Source organism: Nothoprocta perdicaria, unplaced genomic scaffold, assembly GCF_003342845.1.
Source record: "Nothoprocta perdicaria isolate Ctin4 unplaced genomic scaffold, notPer1 scaffold_40, whole genome shotgun sequence".
Classification (NCBI taxonomy): Eukaryota; Metazoa; Chordata; class Aves; order Tinamiformes; family Tinamidae; genus Nothoprocta; species Nothoprocta perdicaria.
Genome location: NW_020455644.1, coordinates 392,231 through 408,308, shown reverse-complemented (window position 1 = coordinate 408,308; position 16,078 = coordinate 392,231). Strand labels below are relative to the sequence as shown.

At 41.0% G+C, this 16,078-nt stretch overlaps 1 protein-coding gene across 1 annotated transcript in view; it reads right to left on the bottom strand.

The window, feature by feature from the left end:
- Positions 1–16,078, bottom strand: part of LOC112952656 (ubiquitin-conjugating enzyme E2 E1) — a 42,531-nt gene that overhangs the window by 8,681 nt on the left and 17,772 nt on the right. The window lies entirely within an intron of this gene.

Below are 16,078 nucleotides of genomic sequence, written 5' to 3'. Positions count from 1 at the left end.
CCAAGATGTTCTCAGAGTATAATGCAGCAGAACGTTTTCAGTGTTACCCTTCACATGCCACCTGGAGTAAAGACCACGATACAAATGAGACTGAAAGCATCCAAAAAAATCCCCGAAGTCTCATCCGGGCTCGGTATTTTGGGCTGCTCAGCAATAGTCTTGCTGAGAAACTAGGAACAGCTTCTCTCAGCTGTCATTTCTAAAAGCAACATTGCCCAGAACTTCTGAAGAAATTACAACACAACAATCTCAACCATGGAAAACATAGAAGTTTCAAAGAAAAGTTGTTCCTGTATTTCAGAAATGGCTGCTCTGTCTTACTGTAACTGCAGTGCATCAAAGATCACATTAAATAAGGAACTGATACTGATTTTATCCATTTTAAAATAGAGTGCCCAAGATTAAAAGTATATTGCCGTATTACTGCTAACTGTGGCTCACTCTGTATAATTAAGTGAATCCAARTGTATGATGATACTCTTAAATGTCAAGATTTTCCTCACTTGTATCATTTTGCCACAACAATCTCTAAAATAAAGTGACATAGACTTATCCCAGTGATACCATCTGCATTACAGAACTACGTTTTGCAAGGGGAATTAAACCCATCATGTCAAGCTAAAACTGTGCTTTCCCAAATCAGCTTTGTCTAGATTGTCCCCAACCTACCAGCTCCTCTCGAGGAGCAACACACACCAAGGATGCTGCAGCGTACAAATGTCCATTTGTGGAAAATCAGCCAACACTTGCATTCTGCAGCGTGCCATATGTCTCCGAGTATGCCTAAGCACAGCTCAACCTGTAATGCCATTAATGGTTTAGGGCTGCACTGCTGCCTCTTTCGTTCTGTGCTGTTATTGTGGTATTTTATCAGGGAGATGCCAGAGCTGGATGCTCCCTCTGCATGAAGGCAGGTGCTGACACAGCTCTTCCTGCTCTGGCTCCAGAAATCCCTTCTCTCCTTGGTCTGTGAGGGGCTGCGTTTTAACCTCCCTGCTGCAGAGAAAGCCCTTCCTCTTCCCTCCCCTTCCTTTTATCCTGGCTGCTGTGAGGCAGGGGGATAAACAAAGGCTCTTCTCACATGATAACAAGCATGGAGAAGCAATACTTRAGAGGGAAGGCAATCCAATGCATTCAATATATACATGACAATACGCATTTGATTACTGTGAAGGCAACCAAAGTAATTGCTAGTGTTGCTGGTGTTAGTGTTGCGAATAGAGATACAATTGCAAAAGTAAGAATTCTCAACAACAGGGATCAGAAACCGGGTTTTTCCTGCGCTTTGCAGGACCGGTRAATGCAGGAGGGGAACTAGGGGAGAGAAAGTCAATTAGCTTTACTTTCAAATCTCTCTAAAATTTCATTTTCAGATTCCACAGAAAACAAAAGTTCATGATATTTTGGGGCTAGCTACTTCAGTAACAGCGGAGCCATCTCTAAGAGCATGTCGTAGGGGAGGGAGAACACGTAGGAAGGTAGTAGAAGAGAGACAGGTTCTGCGCAAAGTGAGGCACCATCTGTTGGGGAAAGATTTCTCTCATCAAAACAAAACCCCACACTGCTCACGAGAATGGCAGGAATTTAAAGCAAAAACCTTTCCATGCTCAAGATGACTGGTATCCTGCTCTGCCTTAATGACTTGTCTCTGTCCTATATGTGCCCATATATCTGGGCACACACGACTCTCCAGCTACCACTTGCTCAGTGGACTGGAATAGCACTGTATCTCCACAAGAAGCTCTAGCTCTTGGAAGACAACAACTTAACTATGAAATCTTACCCAGAAAGGCTCTCTTGGGCACCCTTAGCCGCCACTCCTAGGAATCATCTCTCTATACATGTATTAGCAACCGATTGAACCACCCCATTGCTCCAGGTTACACCAGAGATCACCCTTCTCCCCTGAAGATGGAGCTACTGAACGGAACAGGTACTTGAGATGTGTTAGTACCAATTTGCTCCTAGAATTTATATCACAGGACCTGCCAGCTGGGAGCACTTCAACGCTGGAGAAATGTGGTATGAGATTAGCAGTGAACACAGCCCTCTGAAGCAATGAGAAATATTTCAACATTTTGCATTTTATTCCCAGCCTCAACCCAAAGGACTGTCAATAAAAGAAATCCCACTGACGTAAAAATAATGTATTATTATTTATAATAGTCTTAGAAATCCCTTGCACCCTATTAGGTTTCCAATTAGAGCTATCACTGCATGCAAGTAATATACTGCTAGACCTCTGTATTAAAAGAGTGCAACATCTTTGTAAAACATCAGTAGGCTTTAACAGTGATGTACTAAGCTTACCTTTTAAGCTTTTCATAATTCAATTAACAGTGAAATAGCTGTAGTTCTCCATTTTTTTACATATTAACATTGATTTCTTATAAAGGAAAGACTGAAAGAGGGAGATGCAAGTCAGCTTCAGAGTGTAATATTGCTTGGGTTTAAATTAGGATTAGGTAATATCAAGCAGCTCAAGACGACCTAGTACTTAATAGAAAAGTGACGATATTAGAACATAGCTTAAGAGCAGTGGCATTAACTTTGGTGGAGATATAAAAGTTGTCAAAGGTTAAAGATTACATTCTTTGTTTAAAATCCTCGCAATTACCCACTTCAAAAAGAAATTCACTGATACAGAGATCTGTGGCTCACAGGCACAGCTGTCACCTTGCCTGGTGTGTGTCAACGCTGCTCAAATTAAGTGTCTATATCTACTAACGCAGCATTTTGAAGCTGCCCAGCATATGAGCACTGTGAGGACAATTTTAGCCAATTATATAGAAATTGTTTCCACTGCAAGACGAAGCACGTGGGGTACAACTTTCTCTAGTATTACACTGAATAACCCACAACCTGTTCACTTGCAAAGAAAGAAGTGAGAGGAGAGTGAGAGTGAAAAGATGTCCTCAAAAACAAAAAACAAACAACAAAAACAACCCTCACCACAACCCACCAGAGTATTATATCGCTGCAGCAGAACAGTGCAGCTAAGCACCACTCTTCCCTGACAATACAGTCATACATTCGGWGGGGATGCTCTGCAGCCCCTGTACCGTCTCCCCTTCCTTATCACCCCCAAGCTGTTGCTGGCCTGGCCCCGGGACAAGTCTTATATTGATGCCTTTAGGAAGTGGCCAGTGCTAAGGTAGGACCATCAAATTTTTCAAGAAGCAACAGCCTGAATATGGCTGGTAAATGCGAGGCAGGGAGAATTTTTAGACCCAGAGATGACCCCCAGTTCCAAGATTCATCTAAGGCAAGTCCTCACGAGCCTTGTGCCACTTTGGAAGAAGTCCAGCTTGCTCTGCCTCCCTTAGCCTGCAGATAGCATGGCCTTTCTCCATTTAAAAATCAAACAGCTGCATTAGAAACGCCTGCAGCAGAGGCTGGGGGCAACAAAGCTGAGCTAAACACGCTGTGCTCTCGTTTCAGAGCCTCAGGGAGCGCCCACCCACGCCGCTTCCCGTGCTGCCGAGGCCCGGCAGGAGCGGAGCGCAGGGCAGGAGCCGGAGCCTGCGCCTCCTGTCAGCTGGTTACACACAGGCTCCGAGCTCTGCGCTGCCCTACGCGGCCCTGCGCAAACCCAGCGCTTCGCACCTGTAAACTCAGGGGCCTCTTCTGCCCGGACATCCCTGGGCAAGCTATTCCGAGTCTGTCTACACCACGTAGGGAAGGCAGGATTTTTTGTGGCTCACCACACGCTCACGGACTGAAATGCCAGGTTACACACGGCTGACGTTTTCCAGGGCAAGGTCCAGAATGAAGCCCTAGGAAGGAGCCCRCTGTTTGCGTCAGCTTGCTAAAACATTTGGAAACTACCTAGTCATTTCTAGGAGTCAACCACATGATGACACAAGCTCTTCTCTAGTAAAACTGCAGAGCAGTGACTGCCTCAGTTCCTCTTCTGTGAGATAGAGAACACCCGCACTAGTGGAGCGCTGCTCTGAGAAGTAAATCAAAGCCAGTCAATGCTACAGGTACCTGACAGACCCCCAGACACACGCGTGGTGCATGTTCCTTGTCAAAAGGAACTAATCTAGCAGTCATTAAAGATGCCAGAGCGCCGTTCCTCACGATGAGAGGGACAATTCCATGGTATGCTGAAGTAAACAGCAGTCAATGAAGACCAGCAAGCGTTTCAATTAAAACCACAAGCACCAAAGCTACAAACTCGTATTTCAACTACAGCATAGCCCTATAAAACCATTTTGTCCTGAACAGGAAATAACAAAACTTAATTCTCTTTTTAATCCACATTCAGGGATATGGTTTTAAAATACAAAGCAAAAAAACATTTTGTTGCAACTTGCTGATAGTTTATTGTATTTTCCGTCCTAAATTTAAAATGGCAGTCACAATATTATTGCACAAGGGTAAATGCCTTACAAATCCCACCATGTTTCAAAGAGGGAAGAAAACACAAAATTTCTTTGTAGCATCTGGAAAGCTTTTCCCTTAAGTGTCACACTAATGTAAAACAGGGCAGATTGAAAAATTGCAAATAAATTTCACAAAGCTTAAACTGGATGGTAAACTGTGCAGTGAATTACAGGCTTAGGGCATTGAAAAAAGAAACTAAATAACTAAATAGCTCTGATAATGGAGTTGATAAGCTGCTACACAGGTATTTATGAGACCTCAAGGAAAATGTTTCAGAAAATATTTCTCTGAAAGAAAAAAAAAAAAAGGCGGGGGGGCTTCCAGGTGAGAAAATTTTATATCAAAAATATTTGGCAACAAGATCACATCACAACTAAGAGGGCCGGATCCTTGCCAAGAACTCAATCTTCTTCGATTACAACAGGAATATTTGCAAATCTGGGACCATCACCTGAAGTGTTTCAGTCTCAGCAACATCTTACTGGGCAGCTAGGACAAAACTACTTTGCAAAAAGGCCAGCCCTCTGGAATGATTTTGCTGTGAAGCTGGATTTTTAAACTGGGCTTCAAAGACGTAAAATAAAAGCTCAGTTAACACAGAGGTCAGAAGGAGACCTAGGGTATTCTCAGGAGTGTGCTGCAGCTCTATTTAGTTTAACAATAATCACTTCAATTTAGAAGCAAGTCCTCATAAAAAGGTTCAAGTGAAATTAATCCATTTAGCATTGGTTCCAAAATTGAAAATAAATCCAGCCTGCTCAGCTCTCCAGGGCTTCCTCTTGCTTCAGAGCTGGCTTCCTCCAGAGAGGTTTGTCCTACAACCTGTAGGGCCATTTGCTAGGGGTCCAACCTGACTGCAAGGAGGCTGGCTCCAATATGCACAGTGCCCAAACCCATAAAACACCAAGCTTTAAAAATGCCAGGGAATTTACTTTTATTGTATGCAAATCTGTTTTCCACTTCCACTCAGTTATTGCCTGACACTTTCCTGCCACCCCCAAACTAAAATGTACTGGCTTATATTTGACCTTGCTTCTCCCATTAAATAATACCCTGTGCAGGAAACAATAAAATAAATTGGGAAAGAGTAGAAGAGAATCTGACTTGCCTAACAAGCAGCAGTGGCTTATTTAAAATGACAAAAAGATGTGATGGTAGAAGCTAYGCTCTGCCAACTTAACCTTGCAGTATTTTACCATCGGTTTCTCCTTCCTGCCATTTGTCAGCCAGACTATTAGCTGCCAACATAACGTGAAGGAAGATTTGTCCCCATCAGACCTCAATTCCAAATTTAGTATTTACAGCACAGATGTGTAATTTAAAATTGGTAAGCAAAACTAAGCATTCTCACAAACGCAACCTTTTTATGATTGCACCACTTACTCAGGGCCTCAAATTCCAATAGATTTTTGGTAGCTAGTAAACATTTATTTCTGTAACTCGTGCTTGCCCAACATCAAATTGTCAGTCCTGACACAAGAAAAGAGAATCAATTCTCCCTAGAAACGGCATATCAAGGCTGTTAATAAATACCAAAGATCTTGGGTCGTTTACCTCAGCTGTGCTGTGTACCCCAGGAGATAAAACAAACGCCTCACTTCCTCCTATTACTTATTGGTCCATAATAAGTACTTAAGCATATGTTAGAAAAATGCTCTCTAAAACAACAATAGCTCTGTAAAACCTCTTTCTCCTCCCAGAAGCAGCCCATCCAGTGCTTCTTTAACACAGTCTGAGGGGGTCTCCCCTAAATCATGTTTTACCCACAAGGAAAAATGGATATTCATCACAATTAACCTGCCACTCCAGAATCAAGCCCTAATACATGTCTGTGTTTCTCTCCACCGTGTCAAATTCCTGTCCTGCCCCTGTCAGGAAAGGTGGTCTAGATAAACTGGTAAATAATCTCAGCACATCATAAATATCTAAGTACGCTGTTGTACATCAGTGCAAAACTTCTAAGCCAACTACTTTGTTAAGGTCCACGTGATAGGGAGCCTTCTGTCTCTTCAGAAGTCATTTGTGCTATTAAAAAGAGGAAAAAAAGAAAAAAAAAGAGAAAAAAAGGGGCGGTGGACTACTATCTGTTTAGTAAACCTCTTTACCCAGCACAGGGATAACACAGGGGACTATTGTGGACTTCATCATAATCAGTTTACACTATTCAATTCGTTACAGCTACTAACCATAGGTCAAGAAATGCACATGCTAAACAACTTGGATTGAAAAGGCAATGGCAGCTACAAACTAGTTTGCAAAAACTGGCCCCAGAAAGTTAAAAATTATGTGCAACTTTTGGCAAAAAGCCTCTGTTATGCTGGAAATTGAAAGCAGACCAGACAAAAACTCAGAAACTTCCTCAAACTAATAAGGACACAGTCCTCATGGCTTCACCCAACTGTCTCCCCCAGCTAGTATGCACACTTCTGTGGGGGGAAAAGGGTTATGTTAAAGAGGACAGACTACAAGCATATTAAAAATCCTTCCTGCTCTATAATAAAAATCAATTCTGTAGAAAGTCTGTATTCAGACCAGACCATGCAGTACTTAGGACTACTCTTTTATACACAACTTTATCAAGAGAACATAACCAAAAAAAAAAAAAAAAAAAAAAAAATCTTTGCATTACCACGTGCTCCAAACGTGCTTTTACTTTGGTTACTACTTAGCAACGAAAACCAAACCCTAAAAACATACTGCAGATTAAAACAAACGTATCAGCCCATCAACACCAACACAGTGACTTTCCCATTAGATCAGGGACGGGTGGCACCATCCCTGCTTATCTGAAGAACCAGGTCATCACATTATCTTGGCCACTCTATTACTTCTAATCAGCCTATCTGTGCCGATACCAATAACAGTATGTTGCTAATCAAATAATCAATAATCAAAGTGGAACACCTGGCATATGTGCTTTGAAGAATGTATATTAACGCTATATGAAAAAGAATGTATTCTCAATTAGAAATTCCTTTATTCTGGATTAGAAGTTCCTTTTTTTTTTTTTTTTTTTTTTTTTTAAATCTACATGAAACTTCCTAGATTAAACTTTGTCATTCACTCAAGGAAAGAAGATCACCAGATTTTGGTTAACACACTGCAGAAGGCAAGAGCAAAACTGAACAAGCCACCCAATAGCAGCACAAAATTTAATTTACCCTTCTCTAGACAACAACTATATATTATTATCATGCAACACAAAGAGTGTCTCTTTGATGATTTTCACGGGATCCATACTATCCAAGCTGCCCAGCACAAGTTTTCATGCATCAAACACTGCTTTTGACTTTTAAAATTATAACATGCAAAGAGTAGAAATTTCACTCAGAGATCYGAGTTCACTATTTTTAAATAAAACAACCTTTCTAGGATTTAAAACAGCACAGATGTGAGCCAATTGCATAGCAGTCACTAAAATTTATTTACCATTGCAAGTTGTTCTTATGAATAATAGTTTCATGCATTAGCCACATCACTGTAGTTAATCAACATTTACTGTAGCAATAATATATAAATATTATTCTGAAGCTGACTGAGAGTCAAAGCTTGAACTAAAAGTTATCTTTCCAAAGGATTTAAAAACAAAATAGTCTCTTGATTTTTGATAGTATTTTCACAAGGATAGTCTGGCAAGGAATTACTGCCATCTTTCTGAAGTTTTATTTGTTTATTTTTAGTCTTCAAAGCGTTAGAAATATTAAACTCAATCCACCTTAGGTGTCACAGGAGGACTAAGCTGTGGTCGCAAATAACGTACACTGTGTTGGGACGCAACTTTCACGCCTCGACTGCCTCTGAATGCAGAGATAGAGTCCCCGCAAATTATCTTCTCTCCCCAGGACCCTATTCAGCCACTGTCGTTAAGTAACTTGCAAACAGAAGACGTTATCACTGGCCACTTTCTTTTTTGACTTTTAACCTTCACAGTGTCATCATTTTGCTACGTTTTGGACTGAAAGCGCCTCAAGAATGTAAGGAGACATTACAGACAACAAGTACCTGACAAGAAGGGCTTCAACTCACTTAGGGCATTACATCACAAAAATCTATATAAAAAAAATACACCACATAYCTATAAAGCCAGCATGGACTCTGTTCCTTCCCAAACTCCACGTAAGAGGGAAGACTTTACAGCAATTTAATAAGCTGGAACCAAGATACCCAAGGATGGCAGCTAAGTTCTGCTAAGAGAGGCCCCCAGGCAGGTGGCTCAAAGGCCCTGGCCTGGGAGCACAAGAAGTTCAGGCAACCTCCTGCCAGCACTGCTGTCCTTTTCAGCCAGCTGAAAACACTCRGAAAAGTATTTCAGCCGGCTGAAAATACCCACGTTAAATACTTTGGTGTGATCTCATAATGCAGATGTTAAACAACACTTTGGGCATGATCTCATAATGCAGAGGCTCTTCCAGTCACAACAAATACCCATTTTCTCATAAAGTTCCTAAAAAAAAAAAAAACCCTATAAAGTTCACAGAGAAGGAACTTCAGTGGTGTCTAGTAAAGATTCACATAATGCTCTACTGGAGAGTGTTAACAAAGGGACTTGCAGCAATTCTAAATTTCTACTACATTTCATCATTACTTAAACATAGGCAATTGCTTTACATAAGCAATTCACATATTGTACCATTATCACCTGGCTACTGTTACAATTAACACCTTATAGCAACAGTGAAAAGACAGTGTTTTGAAAGTGGAATGGAGTTTTGTACATCATGACTATTTTTCCATATAGGTGCACATAAAAATATATATATACACACATATATGAAGAGACTTCAAAACTGACAACAGCGAGGCAGTTTGCATCTGGTTTTATACTAGCAGCTTTCTGAAGGAAACCTAAGTACACTGTTTGCAATAAGACACAAATACAAAGCAGGCAAAATAATATATGGCAACAGTGTAAAACACCTGGAAGAATCGACAGCTTTAATACCCAAACTTGAGGGGATTTTACATACGTATCACCACGAGAAGAGAAATGGATCTATCGTTAGCTACAGATCACGGGCTTCTTTCTTACAGGAAGGTCAAGAAAGGCACCCAAGAAGAAACCAGAATGGTTTGTCCTTAGTCTCTGCAGCTTCATTTGAAAACACTTGTTCACTTGGCTTTCTCACTAAAAGACAAAGTACACTTCAAATATTCCTTTCAGTAAAATAAAGATGTTCAAACAGCAATATGTTTACAATGTACATATATTTACACTATTTACACTGTGTTAGAAAACTCCTTATCTATCTTAGGCAATCTCATCTGATCTTTTAAAATAGAATAATAGTAATAAACACTCCTTCATTTACATTTCCATATCATGGCCATAGCTTGGAAAGGTCAGTAAATAGAGCAAAACCCCAAAAGTACACTCACATAGTCTTCTTAATAAACCTATAAGAACAGACAATTGCAAAGACAGGTGTCATTCTCGTCATTAAAACAACCTTTTAATAAACTCTTGTATTTTAAATCTTTTTTTTTAAATCAAATGTAATTAAAAGTTATGACCACACCTGGTCTTTTGAGGTAAACTAACTGAAACTAGTTCTGTTCTGCTGAGCTTGTGGTTGCCCAAGAAAGGTAAAACAGAACACAAAAGAAGTAGRTAAGCTTTAATCAGCCAAGTGACAGTATCCTTGAGATATTCACAGGGTGGCAATGGTGACATGATTTCTTTATTCACGCTATATAAATATATAAAACTATGCCACAATGATGCAGTTTCCAAGCCATGAGCTAATGATACCAGACACAAACTTTGATCAGGCAAAGTCAACATTAAGATTAAATACTGGAGTAAGAAACTGAAGTATGCACACTTGAGTTGTCATCTTTAAAAATGAGCTCTTTGAGACAGATACTAATTTAGCAAAACTATTAAGGAAAACACTCTTATGGAAATATATGGATATACAAGGAAAGACTGAGTTGGGCCTGTTTTCCCTGGAGAAGAAAGGTCGAGGGAGGATCTTACCAACATGTACAAATACCTGAGGAGAGGATGGGGAGAGGAAGGGGCCAAACTCTTCTCAGTGGTAGCTAGCGATAGGACAAGGAGCRATGGGTACAAGTTGAAACCCAGGCAGTTCCATCTCCACATGAGGAAGAACTTCCTTCCTGTGAAGGTGACAGAACCCTGGAACAGGCCCAGGGAGGTTGTGGAATCTCCTTCTCTGGGGAGCTTCCAAACCCACTTGGATGCAACCCTGTGCCCCATGCTCTGGGTGTCCCTGCTGGAGCAGCAGCTTGGACTAGATGATCTCCAGAGATCCCTTCCAACCTCAACCATTCTGTGATATGGATATGATATGGAAGTCATTCTTATAGGTGCTTTTGTCACATAAATGTTCCACAGTGCATAAGCCTGCCAGGACTTGCAAAGATAAGCTTACTGGTGAACACATTTTTCCATTATTTCAAGCACTTAATATTAAAAATATTTTTTAAAGTTTCAGCCACCTACTAATATAACAAAAGTAGTATTACTGCAAAGAAATACTTTGATCACAAGTCAAATACAGATTTCATCATAGAACTTTGTTCCTATACTAAGTTATTGGCAGGAATATGGGAATCGCCGTGCAGGATCCCATCGGAAGTGCATCAACTCCCAAAGCATTTCTCCAACGGGTGTCCAGTGTCCAATGCTGAGATTCCAGGCGCTGGTGCCAAGTCATTTTCTTTCCCAATCGCAGTGACAGCCTCACCAGGAACTGGCCAGGCCTCCACAACAAGGGCACTCATTTCTGTACTGAAACCAGTGTCACACACAAGCTAGACTCATTCTGTCTGGTTTTGCTCTCCACAGAAACATCCAGGTCCCTCTCCAGTTTACTAAATTCCCAGCTTCCACAATGTAATATGGCATGGAAACTCAGTGTCTAATTTCATGCCACAAAAATTAAATAAATTTCCCTATCTTTTAATCTCATTCCATATGCTTTTGTTCTTTTATTATAAAACAAAAGGAAAAAAAACTTTCCCATCTCTTTTCTCTAGAGAAAAAGAAATAAGGAAGAGAAATATTCTGTCTATTTTCTGAAGTAAACAAACCCTGTGTCTTCACATGAGAACTCTTCCAGGGTTTTTATCATTCCCATCTGTCCCCTCCTAAATCCAGCAACTTCTGCAACTTCTGAGATAAAGTGGGCAGTATTACACAAAATTTTGGAGACAAGGCTTTACATCTTATGCATCTCCATTGAGCCCTTTTCCCATTCACATGCTGGAAATACTGCCCTTCCTTGCTCAAAGTGGGAACACTTATCACCATAGATATGTCCTTTCCGAGGCCAATGAAGAGTATTTTCCTTCCAAACTTTCATAAACGTTTAAAGCAAACCAAACTTTGCTAAAGACTTTGTTAAAGTCTTGCCAGCAAAACTATTTCTAAAGAGGTTTCATTTGTTTGCTCCTGGAGCCAGTAGTTCCTTATCAACCCGGGCTAGGCAAAGTCTTCAGCCTGTCGAGTACAATGGCAAAATTCCCATCAAATTAACCAAGCAACAGTTTCACATGCAACACCGGACACAAAACTCTGCTGGGAACCTAGAAGAAATTGCCAGAGCCAGGTTGCTGCAAAGTGCTTGGCCGGGAGGGGTTTTTTCCAATCACATTTATCCCCAGTTGGTGTCATTCCCCCATTCTCCCTWTCAGCAAAGAGCACTTTGAAAGCATCCTTGTTGCTTCTGCATTCTCTAGAAAGGCAAAATATTGTGCTCTTTATGGAGGAAAAAATCCTAAGCACTTGTGATCAACTCATGCTGCAGCTGATCATATTATAAGGAGGCAGCAGACTCTCACATTCTGCTTCTAACTGCTGTGTGAAGCTTTTGGGTAGTAACAGAAGAGCTGACCCTTACACTGGAATTCATACAGCTCTGCAGAGAGAGCCCAGCCCTTCTACTGGAAATGTTTTAAGGTTATTTCTTTTAAAAACGTGATGTCCTTTCCAATAAGAGAAGCTGAAGACAGTGAGTAATTTGGTCCAGGGATTTCTAATTGTTTTTCCTCTTATGTTTTTGCTCAAGTACTTTTATTTTTTTCCCTGATATTGCTGATAATAAAGAGCTTCAACATATCAAAAAGACACCSTCTCCCCCTCAGTTCCTCTGGAGGAATTGTATAGTTTAAAGCTCTGCCGAGATTCACAGACATAAATGTCAACTACAATAGTCAAACCTTTTAACATATTTATTACCTTGTTCCTTATATTTTTCCACTCTGTGGAATTAATTCCATAATTTAAAGTGCCATTTATTAGAAAGCCAAGACAGGGTAAAGAACCTGCTACCTTCAGCACTTCCTTTGGAGAAATACAGTGATTCCACTCATTACAGTGTGCTCAAGTTYAATCAACCTCAGAGAACAAGAGCCATGAAGGTGCACATCACTCTTGAGGTTTCAGAGCTCACAGGGCATTTCCAGAGGCATTTCCAGGGGCATTCCTGGGCAACCTGACCAGACACGGTGCATAATGGGCATTTCTAGGACGAGATGATAACATTACTAGAAAAAGGTCAATGATAACATTTAAGGAGGATGTCCAATTCCAAAGAAATAGGTGCATACACGTATATGTAGAGGAAAGGAGGGGAAAAAGTTTGCCTGTGTGTAAACTGAGGATTAGAAGGAAGGGTGATTTCTATTCAAGGTTCAAAACTCAAGCACTTTTTTGTTTGCATGCAAGCTTAATGTGAAGAAACACCAAAAGTCTGCCCTTGTGGTAGAATGTCTCAAGAYAAACTCGCTCCTTGTTTAGGAGCACAGGTCTAACATTTCCTTTAAATCACCAAAATTAATAAGAATTACTTTGAATATTCATAACCTCCAAATGTCTCACTAATTCYGTTTCAAACCCTACTTTGTTCTTGGCCTCCATTTCTTGTGACAGCAGGTTCCACAGTCTAATTGTATGTAAGAGACAAATAATACATTCTTCTTATTACTCTTGTATTTGCCACCTTTAATTTCAATAGAATATTTCTTTGTTCTGATGCTATGAGAAAAAGGAAAACAGATGTTTCCAGTTTATTTTCTTTTACACCGCAGCACGAACCAAACAGTTAAATAAATAACTGAAGCATTTCACCTTGGCTACATTCTTCCACACAAAGTAAACCTTCCCCTCTACTGGCAGAAYCTGAGAAAGAGGAACAAATAAAGGAGCTAAAAGCTCTAAACTTTATGAGTTCAGAGCAAGCTGCTTATAAGGAAACAAGAGGAAACAATTACTGAGAGCATTAAAAATGGTTGTCTATTCAACCTTAGTAAACCTATATTTGAAACCTAAATAAGTAAACAAATCCCCCCAGCCAAATGAAATATAGCATCTGTGTGGCTGAAGATGCCAGCAAGGCAGAGGGGCAGTAATACTTCCCACACTTTGCTGAATCAGCATTGAAAAACAAGCAAATAAACAACAACAAAAAAGCACACAAAGACGCTACTGCGTAATATGTGATTATCCTGACCTCCGATATCACCAGTTTTCAGCRCGCTATTTTAAACCTCACTGCAGAAGCAGTAACAACAGCTCGGSCCCCTCCTGTGGGCACGAGCAGGTTCTTGGAAGCCCGCAGCAGCGTCGGGGCCGCGCRGCTGCAAAGGCACCGGTGCCCCGAGGCGGCAGCGGCTTCGCAGCAAGGGCAGGACCTGTCACCTGCACAGAACTGCCACTGCCGAGCACAAACACCTCGCCAACCAAAACATTTCATAAAATAGGGATCTCTACGGAGAGGCTCTGCATTTACAAAAGCAATTGAAAGAGGTTTCAGAGGGACTTCATAGGATTACAGATTGAGGACATTGGTGTTGCTGTTTCAGTGGAAACTCTGCTTGATTCCATTACTGAAGGACAGAAAAGGGCAATTCAGAGACACYGCAGAGCTTTTCCATTACCTAAGCTACAGGACTAGTCCCTAAATATAAATGCTACTCTCAGATWCAATACTAGAGCAGAGCCTGCAGCGTGACTTCCCTCACCTTGCAATGGTGAAGATGCTGCTGCAGTTTGCAGTGCCCAAAGTGACATCAAATGGTCCAAGTTGAAAACCACRGAACACAGAAAAAGTTGATCCAAGATCTTGCAGGAAGTCCAGGGCACCTGCTGGGCATCACTCGAGCTTGATCCAGGCACGTTCACTTTAGTTTGGCTAAAACTTTCTCAAGGGCCAGGTATTGAAGATCACAGCGAGAAACCAAAAATTCAGAAGAACAAATATAAAACCAACACATCCAACAAGTCTGAACTACTTAACTTAAACTACTTAAACGAGGACCATGATCTGTTAATTTTGAGGAAACTTGTTCTCTTTATGAAGCTTGTGCTTGAGGAAAATGTATTTATATCACAATGCTTCAAGCTGCAAAACCAATGGAAGCAGTGCTGATTTTTCCCCCCCGCTTAAGGCTGCTTTTTCCTTTAGCAAGCAAAACTGTGGAGGGGCAACGACCCCGGGGAGAAAGTGAGATCCTTGATCTTTACACACACGTTATTAATGTGTATTTAGAAAAGGCATTAGTTATATGAGTACAGGTTTTGGGACTTGAAAACAAATTTCTGGAACAGGAAAACTGTTGTTGAGAATACTTGTCATTTGGGCCAGATTTTTTAGAGGTGTATTTTGTCAGTGAAAAAAACTTATAAAACCAACTATGCTTTTCCATTGCTAAGAGGATCATTTTTCCAAGTTAAAACTCTGCAAGGACTGTGGGAAACCACCAGGCCGCTATTATTGGCCAAGGGCTATATAGTTGCCAAGGGCACAAGAGCACAATTTGTTCTTACTTGCTGACAGAAGGATCTGTTTGAAAAAAGAAATCCAGGTGAGTGAAATACAAAAAGAAGGGCCTTAATCGAGTACAAAGGTATTCAGACTGAGCTTTTTAAAGATGATACATGCCTTTAAACAAGCTTGCCTGATTAGGTAAAATTATGTCCTATCCTTATCAAACCTGTACTTTATTTCATACAAAGAATTATGTTAAGATATGTATGCGTGTACACAAGGACAGGCACATAACCGCTACGTCTCCACAGGTGCAGTAAGGTGCAGTGACAGCTAAAATGAACAGCTCCTGCTACAGTGTCACCACGAAGAGCAGAAAGGCCCTCCAGGACTGATAGCAGAGAATTAGCCTCAGCCCCTTGGCTGCGAATTTGTTCAGAGCACACATGCTTTTATCTGGCCTTCCACAATGGCACATCTAGAATTATATTACCACCTATCCTGACCACAAAATGTTGGCAGTACATACAACACTGCAGCACCGACCCAAGCCTACAGCTCACGGGGGTCAGGGAGCGGTTGGGCTCTCACCGCGCTGGGATTCCCCATAGCGACTCGCATCATCCCGGGGAGTCCGTTCGCCTGCACCTCAGGGACCTGCCCACGTGGGCTCCTCCGGGTGATGCAGTGTTTAGGATRTGGGAAAACATGCATTCTGTTCACTCTGCATGTCAGCAAGTCAAGGTAAATGCAAAAACAGAGAAAACTTCTCTGTTTTTGCATTTTGGAGAAGGCAATGATGGTGAAAAGTAACTAGAAAAATCATTACTCAGGGATATAACTGCTCTCTGATTACTGAATTCAAGAGGAGTGTGTACACACACCCCATGAACATACCATGAATAGAGCAGATGAGATATAGCACTGGTCCTTTAGAGCTGCTGTACAGATGATAT